General features: G+C 37.5%; 1 long non-coding RNA gene across 1 annotated transcript; it reads left to right on the top strand.

The window, feature by feature from the left end:
* Positions 1-708: 708 nt before the first annotated feature.
* On the top strand, positions 709-6,160 carry LOC114580653. Its single transcript, XR_003702151.1, has 2 exons — positions 709-2,151; positions 5,601-6,160. It is a non-coding gene; the product is annotated as an uncharacterized LOC114580653 (long non-coding RNA).
* The last annotated feature ends 202 nt before the right edge of the window (positions 6,161-6,362 follow it).

The raw sequence follows: 6,362 nt of genomic DNA, 5'->3' as shown, positions 1-6,362 counted from the left end.
AGACGAGACTCTTCCCTTCATTCGAGTCCCCTGTAGTCCTTGCAAGTGCAATTTAATGTCCAAATTGTTCAAATAATGATTTGAGTTTGAGTTCACTTAAGTCCAAATATAGCATTATGTTCACTCGAAATTTCGGCAGCCTTCCGGCGTCTCCCCCGTTTAGGGGAAAACTACGGAAAACTATGGAAAACTGAGCCTTTCCCACCACGCTAAGAAAAACATGTATGGTAGATGCCCTCTTTCGAGGACACCGCGGCCGTGGATTTTTCGATCCCCCACCACGCTAAGAAAAGCGTGTATGGGCATTTTGAAAATATTTTGCAAGAAAAACAGTTATTTCCCCGCAAGCGGGTACTTATGGGTATCACCGCTTTGTCATACGCATCGCACCGAGCTCCTATCCCACCACGCTAAGAAAAGCGTGTATAGGAGAGGTTTCCAAGGCGATACGAACATCAAAGAGGGGATTTTAGGTGATTACCCACTTCGTCGCAAGCGTCGGGACGCACGTCCTCCCACCACGCTAAGAAAAGCGTGTATAGGTGGTCGTTTTGTCTCGCCTCATGCATCGAAACGAGTTCTCTAAAATTTGCAAATTCTATCTTTTTTTTCTCTTCTTTTTTTTTTGTTTTTTTTTTGTTTCTCCTTTTCTCTCTCTTTTTTTTTTTTTGCATCATCTCTATATATATATATATTTTTTTTTTTACATTTGCACACACATGCATGTACACATATATATATGTCCAACAATATTGGCTAACAGAAATACTCATAACATTAACTTCACCAAATAGCAACATTAATTAATATCCATACATGACAAGAAAATCAAAAGCAAACAATAATAATAAGGTTGAAATGAAAGTTTGCTGTTTGAAGTTTTGTGAGGGAATGTGAAAGATAACCTTGGGTGAAATGAGATAGTGGGGTGGTACAGCAAATGAAGGTAGGGATTAATGTCTTTTGGATAATAGATTTATGAGGTGAGAAGCTTTGTTGGCTGCAGCATGCAAGATGTGTGCTTATCTAAAGAATTGGTGAGCTTCATTCAGCCACTAATGACACAAGCAAAGTGGATAAACAGGGAGTTCGGAAGAATATCTTAAAGCAAAATATAAGTACATGCATTTAATATAATTATTAATGTAAACAATTAATGATAATAGTTTATTTAACTACAGAAGTTAATAAAGGTGAAGGAATCTCACAGCAGCTTTTCCTCTCTCCCTTGGAACATGCAAATAAGCTCACGGGTGGAAGTGTAGGACAAAAGGAAGAGTTAATAAAATGAAGAAGCTTGTGGGATGTGAGGAGGTTGCATGCGGATGAACCTCTTAGGGACGGACGCTGCAGGTGAGTTCGATTAAGATTGAAGACGAGTGGAAGGGAAGGAGAGATACTTCCGCAGGTTCATAGTAGAGATGGAGAAACCAGCTTTTGGAAGGAAATGATTTGATCGTTTGGAAGTGGAAATTGCTACAGCAAGTGGACGAGACTATGGTTGTAAACTGCAAATTTCCTGTGCTTTGAGCTCTTCCTGAAAGCTGCCTGATTCTCGGCACAGTGGAGGCGGAACAGGTGCTGGAGCTCGGTAATCTTCCTTGAGGGAGGTCGGATTTGGACTGGTGAGATCCCTCTGATCCAAGCGTCAAAATCGGTATATTGATAGCTTAGAAGGGGCGTTTTGACGGAGAAAAGGCCAATCTAATATTGTGGCTATTTGCTTGAGCCGGACTTTGGCAAGGTCACATCGGGTGAGAGTCGGAGCAGAGGAGAAACAGCCAACATCTCCTGGAGGTTTTGCTAGATTCGCTTGAGTGGAGTGAAACAGGAGGAAAGGTTGTGGGAGGAGATTCGGCCAGAGAGTTGAGTTGCTCGGTGTAGATGAGTTCAGGATCTCATGCTCAGGCAAGAGTTGCAATTGGAGCAGGAGGGTTGGGGGCGGACACATGAACAGGAGCTGATAAGAAAAATGGCCCAAAGGAGCTCTCGGTTTTGAAGCTTTTAGCTCACGATTGTGTGGGTAAAAAACGAAGCAGAGGGATTGTTTTGTTGATTTCATTTTAACTAGGAGAGCAAACAGCGATCAAGGCAATCTACTCAGCGGCGGGATTTGAGGGATTTTGGACAGAGCAAATACAGAGTTACGAGGTAAGAGTTTTAATGAGATTTGATATTCAAATTGACTTTGCATTGTTGGTTAGATTTATGAGCAACTATAAAAATGATTTTTCTTAATTGGTAATTGCATTAATTAATGAGCATATTGATGCACAGTCACTGAAACAATCTCGATTTTCGAGATTTCCTTGAGATTTGTGCGCATGTCACCTCGAAATGCGTGTAATCACCTCGTTTAACATGTCAAATTCATCAAACATAGATATTAGACAAATTGGTAGTGCATTTAGGGTATTGCCGATGTCCCGGTCGTAATGGCGCAGTCCGTTTTGCCATCGGACGTCGTTTGGGCGGCAACGAGGCTTAATTTCCTCGAAGTGCGTGTTTGTCTCGATTTGCACGCAAAACATCATTCAAACAAATTGGCAGTGCATTCATAGTATTGACAGTGTTTCAGACACAATGACGAAGTCCGTTTTGCGATCGGACATCATTTGGGAAACCTCGAGACCTCTTTTTCGATATATGTGTTTTGCCTCGAGATTCGTGCCACCATTATGGATACTTAAAATTGAATAAATAAAATTTAGTTTTAGAGGTTGACAACATTTCGGACGCAATGGCACTGTCCGTTTGTCGATCCGACATCGTATGGTCTCTGACGAGGCTAATTTCCCTTGTTAGGCGTGCCTTCGCAACATATTTGAATCGCCTTTGCAAATTGCCACACCACCTCAAACGATCCAATTTAATCAAATAAAATGTATATTCCCAATGCCGACGACGTTACGGATGCAATGGCACTGTCCGTTTGTCGATCCGATATTGTTTGATCGGCCTAGCGCTTTAATTTCGGGTGTCGGTCGTCCCTTTTGACCGATCTGGTCCGATTCAATTGCGAGGGGCTTCGACCTAGCAGAATTCGACGTCCTGGTCGCAATGACACAATCTGTTTAGCAATCAGAGGTTGTTTGAACCTTCAAGTGACGCATGGCGCCAAGGTGCGTAATGCTTTATTCACCAATTGGGGTCCTTTCTCACGTGGTTTGAGATATAGGGGTCAACAGAAGGCTAGTAAGGATGGATTTTCAATTCATCATTGATAAAGTCTTAAAGATGTTGAACACTTGGGGTGGTAAATTTATTTCATTGGCCGGAAGAATCACCTTGGTCAAATCGGTATTGCTTTCATATCCAACCTTCCACTCCACTCTTTCTATGATTCCAAAATGTTTATTAAATGAGATTGACAAGTTATGTAGAAGTTTCATCTGGAATAAAATGAATGGAGGTTTAGGACTTCATTATGTGAGTTGGAATACATTGTGTGAACCTTTGGAAGATGGTGGTCGTGGTTTGCACTCTTGTTCTAGCAAGGTTGGACCTTTGAGGGATAAATTAGCATGGAGGTATATTCAAGATAAAGAGTCCTTGTTGCACAAGACCTTATTCCTGAAATATGGCTCTGTTTGGAACTACAATGCTGGGAAGAAAGCAAGTTCGCCAGCTTGGAAATTAATTGTGGATGGAGGCAAATTTCTCAAACCAATTGTGAGGTGGTGTATTATAAATGGTGATTTAATAAATGTCTTTAATGATACATGGGTATTGGATAAATGTATAAATATGTGGCCAATGTTTGTGGTGCCTAAAGATTTCAATGGAAGGGATAGGGACAATAAGCAATCTCATTTCAGAAGGGACGTGAGATATTGAAGAATTGAAGAAGAATTTTGGTAGCGATCTTGTGGAATTGATTAGTAACATAGTAATTAATTCCAATCTTCATGAAGACATGATTGCACTAATTCAACAAAATACTGGGAAAACAATTTCTGCGCTGGCTGCTGCAGCTATGGTGAAAATATGTCCGGAACAGGAGTATTTGAAATGGATAAAGAAGACTAAGCTCAATGCTCGGGTGGAGAACTTTTGGTGGAGATTATTTAACAATGCCATACCAACATTTCATTTTTTATCATATAGAAGATTGCAAACTAATAACCTTTGTCCCAGAGGTTGTAACGTTATTAAAGACTTAGATCATGTGGCCAGTAATTGCGAGAAGCTTAATGAGGTGTTACATTATTTAAATAAATGGGGATTTGGTATCTCATTTTTTAATTCCTTTGAAGATAGATGTAAGTGGCTGGACCTTCAAAATTTATTTATGGTGAATTTGTTTTGCAATGCGTTATTCTTTACATGGAAGGAGAGGAATGTTTTGGTTCATGGGAAATCTGAGAGGAGCTCAATGTTCATTGCAGCTGAATCGGTTAGTCATTCAGCTGCCTCTAATGTTTCCAATTTTTTAACTCGGGCCGGTTGGTTGCCAATCAGCATTTGTTGTTGAATAATATTTGGCATCCTCCTCCACCCGATTGGATCAAACTAAATGTAGATACATCCTTTTTAACGTCTTACAAAGGAAGTATAGGTGGTGTTTATGGTGATCATATAGGCAGGTTTCTTTTGGCTTTTGACATTTCTTGTGTTCATTGGGATATATCTCATTTGGAGCTACTAGCTATAAAAGAAATTAAATATGTTATCAAAAGCTGGATGTTTGAGTATAAGGGCATCATTATTGAAGGTGATAGTGCCAATGTCATCAAGTTCATCAAGAAGGAGATTAAAGAAGGTGGACAAGGAGTAGAAGACTTTTCTTTTATCAATGACTTTAATTTTGTGATTTTTAATTATATAGAAAGGTCTTGTAATAAGTTAGTGGATCTTTGTGCTAACTATGCTCTTTTTTCTTCTTTTTGTTGGGAAGAAATTGTCTTGAATAAGGTTATTCCTTCGTTTATTAAATTGTTAAAGGAGGAATCTGTAGGAGGTACTTTGTAGGTTGCTCTGTTCCTTTTTTTTTTTAAGTTATAAATGCAGCAATTGCTTCTTCTTCTTCAAAAAAAAAAAAGAGTAATAGTTTCAATCAATTTGAGATGAATATGACTAACTACACCAATTTTTAACCTAAATGAATTTATTGAAACCATTCCAATCTTATATCAAACATTTTGGTCCACAACTTAGCCTTCATAAATCAACAAAAACAATTTCATTATGTCCTATCTAAGCTTCAACAAAATTTTCCTTTACAAACAAGTAGTATAAATAAAACAATAAAAAAAAAAAGTAGCTCACACAATGTGCTATGAAACTTCTATCATGCACACTATTTTGCTTTGTTACATCTTAATATCTTATCATACCAATAACACAGGATGACTATGAGCTATAGAGTGCGCTATTTTGTACTATTGATATCATGTTCAAAGAAATATTTAGGTTTCGTTTGAAACGGCTTTTTTACTGCTTCTTAAAGTAGTTTTTTAGTATAAAATTTTTAATTTTAGTATAAAAAACTGCTTTAAGAAGCCGTAACAAAGTCGTCCCAAACGAAGCCTTATTGACCCAGCAAATATGATGAATTTTTTTTCTTTATTTATTTGAAATTCTCTGTTTTCGAGCTGTAGGATTCATAAGCTGAATTCATCACCTTCAATTTCTGCAACTTTTTGAGGGATTTGAATCCCTCTTTTCTTATTTATACTGAAAGGGCAACGGCAACGTCGGCAAGTCAAGCGCTTGCTCCTTGATTGTAAATTTCAATGGAACATTGAAGAATGTAAGTAGAACTCCTATCTCAGAGAAATATGCTAAGTTAGAGACTGTTCTGTCATTAACTTATGGTTACAGCAAATATATGTCGACACCATTCTGTTCTCAACTTATGCAGCAGCAGTCCTATACTATTACTATTCATGGCTTTAGCTAATATTAAAAAAGTTCTTTTATGTAGTAAAGCCTAAATTAATGTACAAGATTAAGGCTTTGTTTGGGACAACTTTCTTATTGCTTCTTAAAGCAGCTTTTTAGTCTAAAAATTTTATACTAAAAAACTGCTTTAAGAAGAAATAAGATAACTGTCCAAAATGAAGCTTAAGAATCCTTTTTGGGATGATTGAAGCTGTATGTAAAATTAACTGTAGATTTTTGAAGGAAAATTAAAGATTTTGAACTCTTGTTGATATTATATTTTATTTCTCTTCTAAAAAAGGCAACAATAGAATTCTTACAACAACTATCACATTTTAGCTTATCTGATTGTAAAAACTACTAATCGTAGAATGTTCAAAGAATTATAGCCAAACAGATATATGACAATGATCTGTACAATAAAATTATAAAAGAATTGTATGACTAGATTTGATCGAGACCTTAATGTGTCGAATTTG

The sequence above is a fragment of the Dendrobium catenatum genome, unplaced genomic scaffold (assembly GCF_001605985.2).
Source record: "Dendrobium catenatum unplaced genomic scaffold, ASM160598v2 fragScaff_scaffold_1163, whole genome shotgun sequence".
Taxonomy (NCBI): domain Eukaryota; kingdom Viridiplantae; phylum Streptophyta; class Magnoliopsida; order Asparagales; family Orchidaceae; genus Dendrobium; species Dendrobium catenatum.
The sequence above is the reverse complement of the archived record's forward strand: the minus strand, read 5'-3'. Positions and strand labels throughout refer to the sequence as shown.